Raw genomic sequence first — 15,617 nt, 5'->3', positions numbered from 1 at the left:
GAAAGCAACAGTTTAAACTTACGAACAGCCAGTGCATGACTGAACGTCTTTCATCTGATGCGATCCTCTTCATATTAAAAATTACCTTACATGGAATGTTACTATTTCATCTTTTTGCTCTCTTCTTCCCGTTGACTTCACTGAGAGTACTTATTTTCTGAAGTATTTCGGCAACCAATCACGAAAATAAAAAATATCAACTATCTGTACCATTTTAACAGTAAATCGGTGGTTCCAATTCATAGCTGATATTAATTCTACATATTCACTCAGTGAATAGATTTCGGCTGATCTGATAATCTTCCTCTTTATAACACCAAAATCATCATCATATGGCATAAGAGAATGTCCACATACGGGGAAATAATGGAGCTCACGTTGTTATCTTCCAGTAATAACAAGGATTTAGAGAAATATAACAACACTGCTATATTTTTTATGACCGGCAGACCCGTCAGAAGACACGTATAGGCACTACGTAGAACTTAGTAACTTACTACTAATGTCATCTATGATCAGAGAGTAAACTTCATCCAGACCTTTATTAGCCTCCCTCGCATGTTATATGTAAACTTTTGCGTTACTGCCCCTCATGTTGTGAATAATAACTGCATTTTTGGTTAGTTACCTGTAGTAGAACGCTTCCTGTATTGATATGAAACATTTAGAGCAGAAACAGGATTTCTCCAAGAGAGGTGTCGTTTCTGCACTAAACTGAAATTTTACATCTTGTCTGTAGACCAGTTATTTCTACATAAAAGTGTAGGTACTGCCTCTATAATCACGAAAATGTGGATAACTTAGATGGTGTCACAAAGTGGAGAACAGGCGTTTCCGCAATAAACGATTCAATTGTAATGCCTACAAACAAAAAATAATTTCTGGGCAACTTTAAACATATCGAATTTTTAACATATTCTATGTTCATAGTTTTATACTCATGTAGTATTTACACACACACACACACACACACACACACACACACACACACACACACACACACACAACACACACACGCACACTCACTATGTACATTTTTTGTTACGCTTTAATTGTGATCCTGGCTGACTTAGTATTGAATTAACATAAAAATAAATGTTGATTACTGTTAATTTATATTTATTCACGTTGGTGATTCTGCTTGATCCTTATCTTCTTAAATCCAAAGTAACATCAAAAACATTAATGCAGATAAAACTTCCTGGACAATTAAAACTGTGTGCCGGGAAGTTTCATATCAGCGCACATTCCGCTGCAGAGTGAAAATATCATTCTGGAAACATCCTATAGGCTGTGGCTAAGCCATGCCATGCCTCCGCGATATCCTTTTCTTTCAGGAATGCTAGTTCTTCAAGGTTCGCAGGAGAGCGTCTGTCAAGTTTGGAAGGTAGGAGACGAGGTGCTGGCAGAAGTAAAGTTGCGAGGACGGGACGTGATTCTTGCTTGGGTAGCTCATTTGGGTGTATGTCAAGCTTAAAAACACGGAATTGTGTGACAAAATCTAGTGGCGGAACATTTAAGTTCGAACATCACGATGGCAATATCAGTGAAGTTCTTGTTACGCATGCTGGCTTTGGGTTAAGCACTGTCCGTATCTTTGAGCTACCATTTGAAATCACCGCTGAGCAGATCGATTCGGTGATAGCTCCTTATGGGAGAATAATTAGCAATTTTGCAGAAACGTGGCCTCCTGCTCACAGGTTCCCCGCCTTGAATGGTATCAGGCAACTGCGAGTTGATTTACACAAGCACATACCCTCGTATATAAATGTTTGTGGTTATCGGGCTATAGTAATATATGATGGGCAGCCAAGAACCTGCGCGTCTTGCGGGGGTACAGGCCATGTCCGCTCGCAGTGTATACAACGCCGAGTGGCCCAGCTACCTGCGGGCGAAGCAGTGAGACCCCCAGCCATGTCAGCATTGCCTTTAACTTACGTAGCGGCAGCCGCTGGACAACTCCATACGCGTGACACTCCTGCCGCTACTCGGAACGCGACTCAGGATGATGCAGCTCGCGACAATGACGTCATAATGGATGTTATTGGCTCGACGGTGATAAAACAAACAAAGAATCAAGAAAAGGAACCAAATATCTCTGTTAAAATAGAACAAACCCCTGAACCGATTATAGACCTCCAGAACGAGCAGTCTCCAGAAAACCACAAGGAAACCAACCCATCACTTGTCAGCGAACTGGAACAAGTGCAAGAAACCCAAGAGGCAATGGAAAACGTTGAAACCTTCTCAAGAGTCAGTCCTCAAAGGAAACATAAAAAGAGATGACTAGCTCACAGGGCGCTGAACAACTGGCACCGCCTTTGCGAGAAAAAGCAAAGCAGATTAGCAACAAATTGCATGAAGAACAACATAGAAATTCGGTTCTGAGTATGCAGGCACCTGACCCCTTGCAAGCGAAAACAAATACACCATGCCCCATGTCAACGGACCATTCGTCACACGAGAGATTGAAGCTGCTAGCAAATTACGAAGCAGACAATGTGTAAGCAGGCTGTTTAGGTTTTTTTATTGGTAACGCCGCCGCCACATAGCGCTCTGTATGAAAATCACTGGCTGTGCCGTGTGCAGTCTGTGGCTGGTTTTGCATTGTCTGCCATTGTAGTGTTGGGCAGCGGCACCTGGATGCTAACAGCGCGTAGCGTTGCGCAGTTGGAGGTGAGCCGCCAGCTGTGGTGGACGTGGGGAGAGAGATGGCGGAGTTTTGAAATTTGTAAGAATTGGTGTCATGAACTGATATATATATTATGACTATTAATGTAAATACATTGTTTGTTCTCTATTAAAATCTTTCATTTGCTAACTGTGCCTATCAGTAGTTAGTGACTTCCGTAGTTTGAATCTTTTAGTTAGCTGGCAGTAGTGGCGCTCGCTGTATTGCAGTAGTTCGAGTAACGAAGATTTTTGTGAGGTAAGTGATTTGTGAAACATATAGGTTAATGTTAGTCAGGGCCATTCTTTCGTAGGGATTTTTGGAAGTCAGATTGCGTTGCGCTAAAGATATTGTGTGTCAGTTTCAGCACAGTCGTGTATAATTGTTCAAAGAGGACGTTTCACATAGACCAGTCTTATATAATTGTTCTAAGGGGACGTTTCAAATGTTTTCCCTGATACTAGAAATGCAGAAAAAGAGACATCGAAAGCTAACCAACAGGAAACCTGGGCTGATGAATCGGACGAATTGAATCAAGATGGAGAATTGAATGAAACTGGAGGAACGGAACAGACTCCTGCCCCAAGAGATCAACTGAACACGATGGATACATCATTGCCGGAACATACATGCGAAAAAGGATTTTCCTCCGACAGCACTTCGTATGACGAGTATTGACTTCGGTAATGAATAGGACAATATGAACGCAGCACAAGCCTACAAAATCGCCACGTTGAAAATTAATAAGGTACGCTCCTCTTGCACTTACAACATCTGCAATACTTTCTATACGCAGCTGACGTTCATGTACTACTGTTACAGGAAGTAACAGATATTAAATTAGAAAAGATACGTTTATACAACGCCATAATAAATCCTGGTATCGGTGCAGAGCTGGGAACCACAGTTCTCATGGAAGAAAGCATCCGGGCCACACAAATAGCAAAAATTGAAAACAGTAGAGGAGATGCAGTGACTGTAGATAACGCCCGCATCATCAACGTTTATGCACCGTCAGGCAACAATAACAGACGGATGTTTTTAAAAGTGAAATCGTTCATCTCTTCGGTACACGTCAAGATTATATAATCTTAGCCGCCGATTTTAATTCTATACTTAGCCCGAAAGACCAGACAGTTAACCGATACCTGGGAACATACCCATGGCGCACAGCCCGGTTTCACATATTTTACCAGTCACTCAGCAAGCAAACAAGACAGAATTTACGTCTCGTCCAATCTTAAGAACCATGTACTCCAGTCTGAGATCTGGCCCACTATGTTTTCCGACCACGCCGCGTACGTCACCACAGTAAATTTGGAAAAACAAGAGACTTACCGACCGAGAGGCATATGGAACCTCGACATTATACGTCTACAAGATCAGGAATGTCGCGTAGCATTTACTAATGTGCCATCGCTTGGTGGTTACAATGTGCTAAGCCTAAAATAAGAAGAATGCTGATCGATTACTCACGACAGAAAAGTTTCTGTATTAAAAAGACGATTGAATTTTATTTTAGCTGCCTTAGAGACCTGTACAGCCTGGAAACACGATGAATGGAGAACTTTGGCAGGATTCAGAAAGTTAAAGCAAAACTTTTACCACTGAAGCGGCGACAGTCAGGTTTTAAAGTCAAAGCGAGAATACAAAACATTGTAGGAGGGGAAGAAAGATCTATGTACCATGTAATGTGTGAGAATAAGAGAGTAAACAGAAAAATACTGACAGAAGTTAAGTTACCGGATGGGACCAGTCACACAAAACAGAATGAAATTCATATGCTGTTCATAAATATATCTCGGATATGGTGTCCACCAAACCTACCGTCACCGAGGCGCGGCGAGATCTTGTTAGAAACGTAACAGGACGATTTAGTACAGAGCAAGTAGAAAATCTCACGACTGAAAGAGAAGAGGACGAATTGAAAGACACAATAGCACAGAGTCCTAAAAATAAGTCTCCAGGACCTGATGGTATCCCCGTGGAATTCTACCAAGTGTTACGGCCACAAATGAAAAGCAAGTTGCTATGCATGTACAACGAACTCATGAATGGAAATGTTGACACTCCTAAAGAATTTCCTGAAAGGATCATAGTTCTAATTCCTAAAAACTCACTTAGCAAAGCAATTGAAAGCTTTCCCCCAGTAACATTACTCAACAGTGATTACAAAATTAGCAAGAAGAATTAAAATGGTTATTAACTCTGTAACTGGCTCGCACCAAATATGTGTAGGCAAAGACAGAAACATCTATCAGAATTTATGCGATTATAGGAATATAATATCGATCTCAAATGTATGCCGAATAAAATGTGCTTTAGTGTCATTAGACTTCGGGAAGGCGTTTGGTAGAGTAGATCATAAGTATCTCCTAGGAATCATGGAAGTAATGGGATTCCCACCACGATTCGTGAGGATTATTCAACAAATTTTGAAAAACAGTGGAGCACGAATAATGATAAACGGACAACTAAGGAGAGAGATAGAATTGACTGGATCCGTACGTCAAGGTTGCCCAATGTCAATGGCCCTTTTCGCAATAGCAATAGAACCTCTCCTCGTGACACTCACGCATCACCTGCAAGGGTTGTGTATAAACGGCAAGAAAATACTGTGCAACGCCTATGCAGATGATGTGTGCGTCCTGGTCATAAATGAAGATTAAGTGGCGAAACTCTTCAGATTGTACACACATATGAACTTACTTCTGGTGCCAAACTAAATAAAAGGAACCTAGGCAGAGGAATATGCCTGCAAAATCGGGGACAAAGTTGACGGAAGTATCCACATTGAAATGTTTGGGTATTCAATTTAGGAGCAACATCCAGCACACTATTGCCATCAATTATAAAAAACTACTTGCAAGCAAGTATCTGTACGAGGAAACAGTATGAGGCAACTGGACGAGATGCAGTAAACCACACTAGTAAATGTGTATATAACATCCAAACTTAATTATGTTGTCCACGCTTTCTCAATGCCATTAGAAACAGCCAGAAGAATTTTGTACGTGATAGGAAGCTTTGTAAGTCAAGGCAACATTTTCAAAGTAAAGTTCAATACACAAACACTCACAACAAGGAAAGGATGTTTAAACCTCGTTGATGTCAGTTACAGGTCACGAGCGTTATATGTGTGTCGAATGTGCAAGCAATAGAAACCGAAGCCCGACATCTTAGGGGCCCACTTGCTGAATGAAATTGCTCCAGCAAGCATGCAGCCGCCAATAGATGTGCAGCATATACCAGCAGGTCTTTGTCACCTAAAAACTTTTCTCGTTGACCACAGTTATATCTCATCGAGACTCTCAGAACAGCAGTTGACGAAAGTAAATGACATCTATACATATTTGATGGAAGCTAAGGAAGGAAATATTATTGAAAGAAAATACCCAAACAAGGACTGGTCTGCAATTTGTAAAAACATCCACGATCGGAACTTACCCTCTAAGGTGAAAGCAACGTGGTATAATGCAGTCGACAGTTAAATATCAACTAATTCCAAATTGCATGCTATCCATCTTACAAATTCGCATTTGTGCGCGTCATGTCACCATCTTGACACTGAAGAACAACGATTCACGTGTGAAAGAGTAAGAGACATATGGCACATAGTTAAGCAGAAATTAGCGACCGTTAACAGAACATCTCCAACCGTTTTCACCACCGCAGATTTTCTGACTCCAGACGCAGTGCCATATCCTAATGCGAAAAGAAATGCTGTTAACTGGCTAAAAGGGCACACAGTGCACTATATATTGAAGGCAAAAAATTAAAGCAAAGAAGATTACTGGGTGTATCTAACGACTCAGCACCATCATCTCATGCGGACAAAAGACTACAAAAGAAATTACGCATGCTTCCTCAATAGAATCATGGAATAAAATTATACAGAGAACAATAATAGATTAAGATTGGTGCGAAATTCAGATATGTCAGCCTTACACGATTACAGATAACTGGAACCGGAATGTCTTCGATCCTTTCACGAGACACTACAGAAAAGAAATCAAGTCCGTGGCAAGACGCACCGGACTACATCCTCATGAAGAAATTAGACATCAAATTTTATGTATTTTATTTTCTTTTAATCATCTTGCGCCATACGCAGAGAAGCTTTAAGTTCTAAAAAACGTTTTTCAAGAGGATACAAGATTTTATGTTTTCCTTATGAAGATGAGAGACTTCACGTTTCAGTTTATTTTAATATACTTGTCTTTCCATTAGCAAGAGGAAGATTCATTTCCTTTAATTAATATTAAGAAGAAATATTTATTCTCGTTTATGTTGGAAAAGGTAATTTAGGCATCCAACTTACAAAAAAGAATAGGAAGTCGACAAAAAAAGTGGCGGAGCACTCGCAAAAAAGTAAGAAAAATAAGAATTTGGCATCAACCACATAAAAAAGTATATAAAATAAAAAAAAATAAAAAACTTGGTGAAAGGATGGACTCTTAATAATAATGATAATAATAAAAATGACAAAAGCATAGAAAAAAGAAAGTTGGTAGAGCACTTGCACGCGAAAGGCAAATGTCCCGAGTTCTAGACTCCGTCCGACACACAGTTTTAAAAATGGTTCAAATGGCTCTGAGCACTATGGGACTCAACTGCTGTGGTCATCAGTCCCCTATAACTTAGAACTACTTAAACCTAACTAACCTAAGGACATCACACACATCCATTCCCGAGGCAGGCTTCGAACCTGCGACCGTAGCAGTCGCACTGTTCCGGACTGCGCGCCTAGAATCGCGAGACCACCGCGGCCGGATACAGTTTTAATCTGCCAGGAAGTTTCATATCAGCGCACACTCCGCTGCAGAGTGAAAATCTCATTCTGGATAAATGTAGATCACAATAATGCTAGATGTATTACCAGATTTAGGAGATGGTCATGAGAGTTTTTGCAGTTAAAAAAATTATTCTGATAGAGTGTCTTGTATTTCAGTTGCAGCTTGACAATCAAAAGAATTATGAGGATGGACAGCCACAGACATTAAGATTTGATTTTTTTCAACAGATTTAGAGTGTATTTATATTTTAACGAGATATAATCTGTGGTTGTTGGCACCGCGATGAATGTTCTAGTAAACGTAATGCTACAAAATTCTGTTGACCTGCAAAGTGTTTCTTGTAAACATTGGTCAGTAGGATAAGGTGTCAAGCCCCTTGAAATTAAACAAGTTATTATCTGAATTAATTATTTACTCAGCTAATGAAATTACACTAGTGAATGAAATCAGATACTTACATGCTTGGCTCAAGGGAAGAGAACAAAAGTCGGTAGTCGCTTTCTATCGTCCATCAAAGATATTAAAGAGTTATACCAGATAAGTCACATCCTTCCTTTGATTTTAATAGCATTACAGTTCGTGTTTGGAAAAAATGATAAAACTAATAATTAACATTGTCCAATGCAGCACTGAAAAACCATGATTTTGTAGAGAAATTTATATCTGGGGGCGTTATGCGGTCTCCATGTTTATACTCTCCATCTTCAGTTATGTTGCTGTCCTGATATCAAAACTCAGATATCTCTTAGGTGTCTCTTAACCTAATTCCCTCAGCATTGCCTGATTTCATCGAGTACACTCCATTACCCTTGTTTTACTTTTATGGATGTTCATCTTATAACCACTTTTGAAGGTACTTTCCATTCCGATACATTGCCATTTCAAGTGCTTTTCTGGGTCTGACGAAATTGCAAAATCATCGGCAAACCTCAAAGATTTATATCTTCTGCTTTTATATCTTACTAAACGGTGTAATCACCTCAACCATGTAGCAGGCACCCTCCACTTTAATTGCCAACTTCTTCTTAGTCATTGCACATCTTGTACAGACTGAATAACAACTAGCATATGCTACAGCACTGTCTCACCCCGTTCGTAGCTGCTGCTCCCCTGTACTGTCCTACTCTTTTATCCAGAGTCTGCATTCTGTACAAGTTGTAGATAAAATAAAGGGAGCGAAAAATTATCAATGCTTCCATCAGAATTGCAAACAGTGTAGACTTCTACATCTACATACATACTCTGCAATCCACCATACGGTGCGTGGCGGAGGGTACCTCAATACTATCATCTTCTCTCCCTGTTCCACTCCCAAACAGAACGAGGGATAAATGAGTGCCCATAAGCCTCTTTACGAGCCCTAAGCTCTCTTATCTTATCTTTGTGGTCTTTCCGCGAAATGTCAGTGGGCGGCAGTAAAACTGTAGTGCAGTCAGCCTCAAATACCGGTTCTCTAAATTTCTTAAGTAGCGATTCAAGAAAAGAACGCCTCCTTTCCTCTAGAAACTCCCACCCGATTTCCTGAAGCATTTCCGTAACACTCGCTTGATGACCAAACCTACCAGTAACAAATCTAGCAGCCAGCCTCTCAATTGCTTCTATGTCCTTCCTCAATCCGACCTGATAGGGATCCCCAAGGCTCGAGCGTCGTATTAGTGTTTTATAAGCGGTCTCCTTTACAGATGAACCACATCTTCCCAAAATTCTACCAATGAACCGAAAACGACTATCCGTCTTCTTCATATCGCTCTGCAATGTTACGCCCAAATATTTAATCTTCGTGACTGTGTCAAGCGCTACACTGCTAATGGAGTGTTCAAACATTACAGGATTATTTTTCATATTCATCTGCATTAATTTACATTTATCTATATTAAGAACTAGCTGCCATTATTTACACCAATCACAAATCCTGTCCAAGTAATCTTGTATCCTCCTACAGTCACTCAACGTCGACACCTTCCCATGCACTACAACATCATCAGCAAACAGCCGCACATTGCTATCCACCCTATCTAAAAGATCATTTATGTAGATAGAAAACAACAGCAGACCTACCACACTTCCCTGGGGCACCCCAGATGATATCCTCACATCTGATGAACACTAACCATCGAGGACAACGTACTGGGTTCTATTACTTAAGAAGTCTTCGAGCCACTCACATACTTGGGAACCAATCCCATATACTCGTACCTTAGGAGTCTACAGTCGGGCACCGAGTCAAACGCTTTCAGGAAGTCAAGGAATATGGCACCCGTCTGATACCCTTCATCCATTGTGCGCAAGATATCATGAAAAAAATGGGCGAGTTGCGTTTCGCAGGAGCGATGCTTTCTAAAGCCGTGCTGATGCATGGGCAGCAATTTCTCTGTCTCAAGGAAATTCATTATATTTGAGAATGCTGCAACAAACCGATGTTAAGGATATTGGTATTTAATTTTGAGGATCCGTTCTTCTACCCTTCTTATATACAGGCGTCACCTGCGCCTTTTCCAGTCACTCGGGACTTTACGCTGGGCAAGAGAGTCGCGATAAAGGCAAGCTAAGTAAGGAGCCAATGCAGTAGAGTACTCTCTGTAAAACCGAATTGGAATTTCATTAGGACCTGATTTATTTATTTTCAACCCATTCAGCTGCTTCACAACCCCAGGGATGTCTATTACTATGTCCTCCATACGGGAATCTGTACGAGACTCAAACGGCGGTATATTAGTACGATCCTCCTGCGTGAAAGATTTCTCAAATGCTAAATTTAAATTTTCAGCTTTCGTTTTGCTGTGGTTGCCAGACTAATCAGTGAATGACCGGATGGAAGCCTTCGACCCACTTACCGATTTTACTTTTACTAACTTTTGCTTGTCCTCATTCTCCCGATCTTTCTTGTACCGCGAGTGCAACTGCCTTTGCTTCCTGAGCATTCTCTGAACTGCGCTGTTAAACCACGGTGGATCTTTTCCGTCTGTAACCCACTTTTTCGGCATATACTTGTCCAATGCATGATTTACAATGTGATTAAAATTTGCCCATAATTCTTCCACGTCCATCGTACCGGAAGTAAATGAAGTCGACTCATTTACTAAGTGGGATGCTAACATCTGACTATCTTCTCTTTCTAGTAAGAATACTCCCCTAGCCTTCTTGACCGACTTTTTAACTTCCGTAGCCATAGTCGTAATGGCAACATCATGCATGATCACTAATCCCTTTCTCAACACTGACACCGTCGATGAGGTCTGGTCTGGTCGTAGCCGCCAGATCCAAAATATTTCCATTACGCGTTGGTTGTCGATTTTGCTGCTCAAGACAGTTTTCGTTTAATGTGTTAAAAAGTAATTCACACGACGGCTTGTCTGTACCACCTGTAATGAATTCATAGACATCCCAGTCCATACTAGGTAGGTTGAAGTCGCCTAGGACTAATATAGTATGATCCGGGTACTTCTGCGATACAGAATGTAGACTCCCTTTGAATGATTCTAGAACTGTCACGGTGGAACCTTGTGGCCGGTAATACCACCCCACAATTTACTTTATTTCCCCTAGCCCTGTTAAACCTGTCCAGATAACTTCACAATCACACTCTACTTCGACCTCAGTAGACACAATATTTTTGTCAACTGCAGTGAAGTCACCACCTCCTACTGTGTCTAATCTGCCTTTTCGATACACGTTCCAACCCTCTCTAAATATTTCAGAACTTCCTATCTCAGGGTTCAGCCAAGTCTCAGTCACGAGAACAATTTGCGCGCCACACGCTTCCTGGAGGGCAGTAAATACAGGAACTTTATTCCGGACACACTGAAAATTTACTGCTAATATATTGATAGCTGAAGTGCCTTTGCGCTGAGCGCGTCCTGATTTCCCTGCCTGCACGTCGACTGGTGAGTGTTCATCAGGACACCTCGCACTACCGCCTAGCCTAAAAAAAAAACCATGTGCACGCCACAAGTACTCTGCTACCCGAGTAGCTGCTTCCTTTGTGTAGTGCAACATCGTCAAAAGCTTTCTGAAAATCTTAGCCTTTCTTCAACGTATCCTCTGAGGTAAGTCGTACAATCAGTTTTGCCTCGAATTTTCCTCTGAAATTATCTTTCACGATATCACCCTCTGCGTTTTTCTCCTGTGAGACTATCGAATCAGGATGAAATTTTGATTAACCTATCCCACGGGCGTGGAAATTCTGTAGTATAGAGAGTGAGAATTAAAAAAAAAAGACTAACTGCAAGGATGGATCCCTGACTGGAAATGGAGGGAAAAGGTACTATTTACATGTTTTCAGAAATGCTCTGTTCCGATGGTAGACGGCGCTGAAGACTGCAACTTTCTCTGACAACGTGTCATACGTTCCTTGTTCGTTGCAGAGTACTGCAAGCAGCAGACTGGTCCGATGTTCATGTCGGAACAAGCCGAGATGACGTCTGTGTACGTCCAAGAAAATGGAAACGATCGAGAGGTAGCACAGCTATACCAAAACAAGTCCCCTCATAGACACCAATCACAACACACAACCTTCCAAACACCTTTTTGGGCAGTTGTGTGATCATGGGTCCCTACAGACTGACGAACGTGCACCAGACTGTGCGTATACCAGGTTTGGAGGACTGGGTTCTATAGGATATTGAGATGAACACTACTACGGTCTCCAGGCAAATGACCCGCCAATAAGGAGTAAGCTAAAGTGCGTTTATGAGTATGCTGCAACAGAACTGCTTCTAACCCTGTCACCTGCAACGAATACAAGAGTTTTCAATGACAGATTTCCCTCTACGGGAAGGAAATTGTCGATAGGTTTTCCAGCAGATCGTCACAATTATAGTATTTCTGTCATCAGTCCTCTTTACCGACGAAGCAGCCTTTACCAGAACTGGCATCATCAATCCGCAAAATCGTCATCTGTGGGCAATAGACACGCCGGCGCCATCCATCGTGGCAACGATGCATTTCCGTACACATGTCAAATGAAACTTTTTTTCTCTATTTCCAGTCAGGAATCAGTCCCCGCAGTTTCTCGGTTTTATTAATGGTCACCCTGTACATTTACTAGGATACTGCGGAGTTGATGATGGAGTAACACCGAGCCGTGGCGGGGTTGCTGGCGTAGCCTTTCGATTCCTGACACTACTAGTTCTATCTGTCGTGTGCTACCCCGTGGTTTGAGGCCACAAATATCTTTGCTCAAGGCGTGTTGTGGCGTGGTGGTTTGGGGAGTGGTAACGAAGCGACGTCGACGATGTGGCTGGTCCGGCCGGCGACTGAGGCGAGCACTTGTGCAAGAGACTTGGGCACGGTGTCAGGCGAGTGGTCGCTGGGCATATCTGGGGGCAGATTTGAATCCGTGGCTGACTTCCGTGCTGTCTTCGTGCGTGGCCTGGCCAGCCAGCTCTGTGTAACGTCATCTTGGATCTTCGGTCTTGGCTAACACTCAGCGGTAGAGCAATGACATTGTTATTTCTTTTGTGTAGGTATCGACGTTACAAAAAGAACATTGATGAACTGAACTCGCGACTTGTGCGAGATATTTACTTCACCAAATGTCGTTATTAAATCGTTTATAAGCGATGGTTTATCAGTTGCTATTTAAATATTATTGATAAGTTCAAAATAATTCCAGTGACACAAAATTCTGTATAGACTAGTTGTAATCTCAAATCTATAATCAGTCGTAACAGTGTTATTAATTCCTAACGTGAAAGAGTTTCTTTATAAACGCCGAGCCCTTCAGTCAAATCATATTGGAGCACGTAATCTCTATAAACAATATTGTAAAACTTGAATGCTAAGCGAGCGAGTTGACACGAGATGCTGGTTTATCACACAATATTAGTCACTTCCTAACAGAGCCGTGAGGAAAAACCTTTGCCAGGTGTTGGGGGGAAATATAAATTGTATACCTCGTAACTATCGCCAATTTCCATAGTCCATTAGTTATTACGAATGAAATTGTCTATCTGTGTTCACGTGCTAAATAGTGTTAACTTCAAATTATCTAATTAAAAGTCACTTCTGTCTAATATATGCAAGTCCTCTGTCTGAATTCTAAATAACGTAATATTTGAAGTCAAAGTATCGTTTCATTGCGTCATAGTAGATCGCTATAATAAATTCTGAAAAAAACAATCTAATTGCGCTTACACATACGAGCATTCAAAAGTATTACCTGCTGCGGCTAACTCTCGTAACGTAGTGACAATGGATTGAATTATCCTTAGCCGTTACTCACAAATCTCAAAGAGTACTCACACGGAGTATTGTTTGGGAACGTTGGTCCTACTTTGCGAATTTTAATTATAATGATTTTGCGATTTACTATAATTCTGAATTTTGAGTTTGAAAGCTCTGTTAACTGTATTAGTTTAGGAAGTGGTTGTGTCTCAAAATTTGCAATTGCTGGCGATGTATAACTGAGTGTGGCAGCACAGATTTCTTTCGGGCGTTTAGCCATCGTTGTACAGACGGTGTCTTGCAGTGAGGCGGTTAAACCGTTCGGCAAGTTATTGTTGTTTCGGATAGTTAACCTCACCGTGTTAATATTTCTTTTCCCGGTTTGTACCCAACCGAAAGGGCCTTGGTAGGCCGGTCTTACCGTCTTAATCTTTCTTGGCCTTCCTATTTGGTGTAGTCTTGTGTTCCTAGCGTATAAGCCTTCTGGTGCACCCCTTGTGAAAAGGCAATTTAAACTCTTGGTTCCTTAGCGGAAAGTATGGTGTCACCGCCAGACACAACACTTGCTAGGTGGGTGGTAGCCTTTAAATCGGCCGCGGGCCGGTAGTATATGTCGGACCCGCGTGTCGCCACTATCAGTAATTGCAGACCGAGCGCCGCCACACGGCAGGTCTAGAGAGACTTCCTAGCACTCGCCCCAGTTGTACAGCCGACTTTGCTAGCGATGGTTCACAGACTTCTACGCTCTGATTTGCTGAGACGATAGTTAGCATAGCCTTCAGCTACGTTATTTGCTACGACCTAGCAAGGCGCCGTTATCTGTTAACATTGATATTGTGAATCGTGTACTGTCAAGAACGACGTTCTTCATTAATGGATTAAAGTTAAGTATTCCACCAGATACGTCCGTTTTTCTCAAATCTAATTCCCTTGTCATGTTCCAGACCTCACTAGTTATACGGGTTGGCTCTCCTGCCAACCACAACATTGGCGACGAGAGTAAAAGTGTTCTTATCTAAATTGCCCTGATTTACTTGTGTAATGGCTTCGCCACCATCTCCAGATGTACTGTCCGAAATTTATCACTTACAGAATCAGCAGACGCAGGCCTTACTGGATGCCCTTGGACAGCTCGTCCAGGGTCAACGTGCGATGCGAAACGATGCGGCAGCAGAAGCTTCACCGCTAACGCAGCCACAAGACGCTGTTGCACCAACTTTTCGACCTTTTGATGCTGCACTGGAAAGCTGGACGGAGTGGTCACGCCAATTTGGATTCCATCTCGCCGCCTACAGAATTCAAGGTAACGAGCGGCAGCCTTTTTTGTTGTCCTCATTAGGCGTGACCACGTACCGTGTGATAGTCAAATTATTTCCCCGACGCGACGTAGCAACTCTGTCCTACGAAGAAATTTTGTCTGCATTAGATGCATATTTCAAAGACTCAGTCAATGTCGTTGTCAAACGGTATACCTTCTTTCGTACAAAACGTACGGCAGGTCAGACTAATCGGGAGTGGGTTGCAAACTTGCAAGGCCTTACTAGGGATCGTACTTTTGAGTGTCAATGTGGACTCCCTTATTCAGATACTATGGTACGTGATGCAATTGCACAGAACGTTTCTGATGTTCATATACTAGTAAATCCCTCCCTTCAAAAAGTGATGGACATATTGGATCGGCAAGACACACTTGATTTTGCTCAGGAATCATTTGAAACTTCGCCAGCAGTGTGTCAGGTTAACTGGCCCGCCGGGCGAGCTGCACGGAGCAGTAACCAGGCATCGCGCCCGGCCGCGCCGCTGCCGCCAGGCTCTGAGCCACGTGTGCCGCGTCGGCAAGCAAATAGTGATCAAATCATGCCCGCGATGTGCTACTAAACATTCGCGTGAGAACTGCCCGTCACGCCAGGCTATTTGCTTTTATTGTAATTACAAAGTGCATGTTCAGAGTGTTTGCCAGAAAAAGCTCAGATCGGAAGCTCAAA

Source organism: Schistocerca gregaria, chromosome 7, assembly GCF_023897955.1.
Source record: "Schistocerca gregaria isolate iqSchGreg1 chromosome 7, iqSchGreg1.2, whole genome shotgun sequence".
NCBI classification, from domain to species: Eukaryota; Metazoa; Arthropoda; class Insecta; order Orthoptera; family Acrididae; genus Schistocerca; species Schistocerca gregaria.
This window is presented reverse-complemented; position numbering follows the sequence as displayed.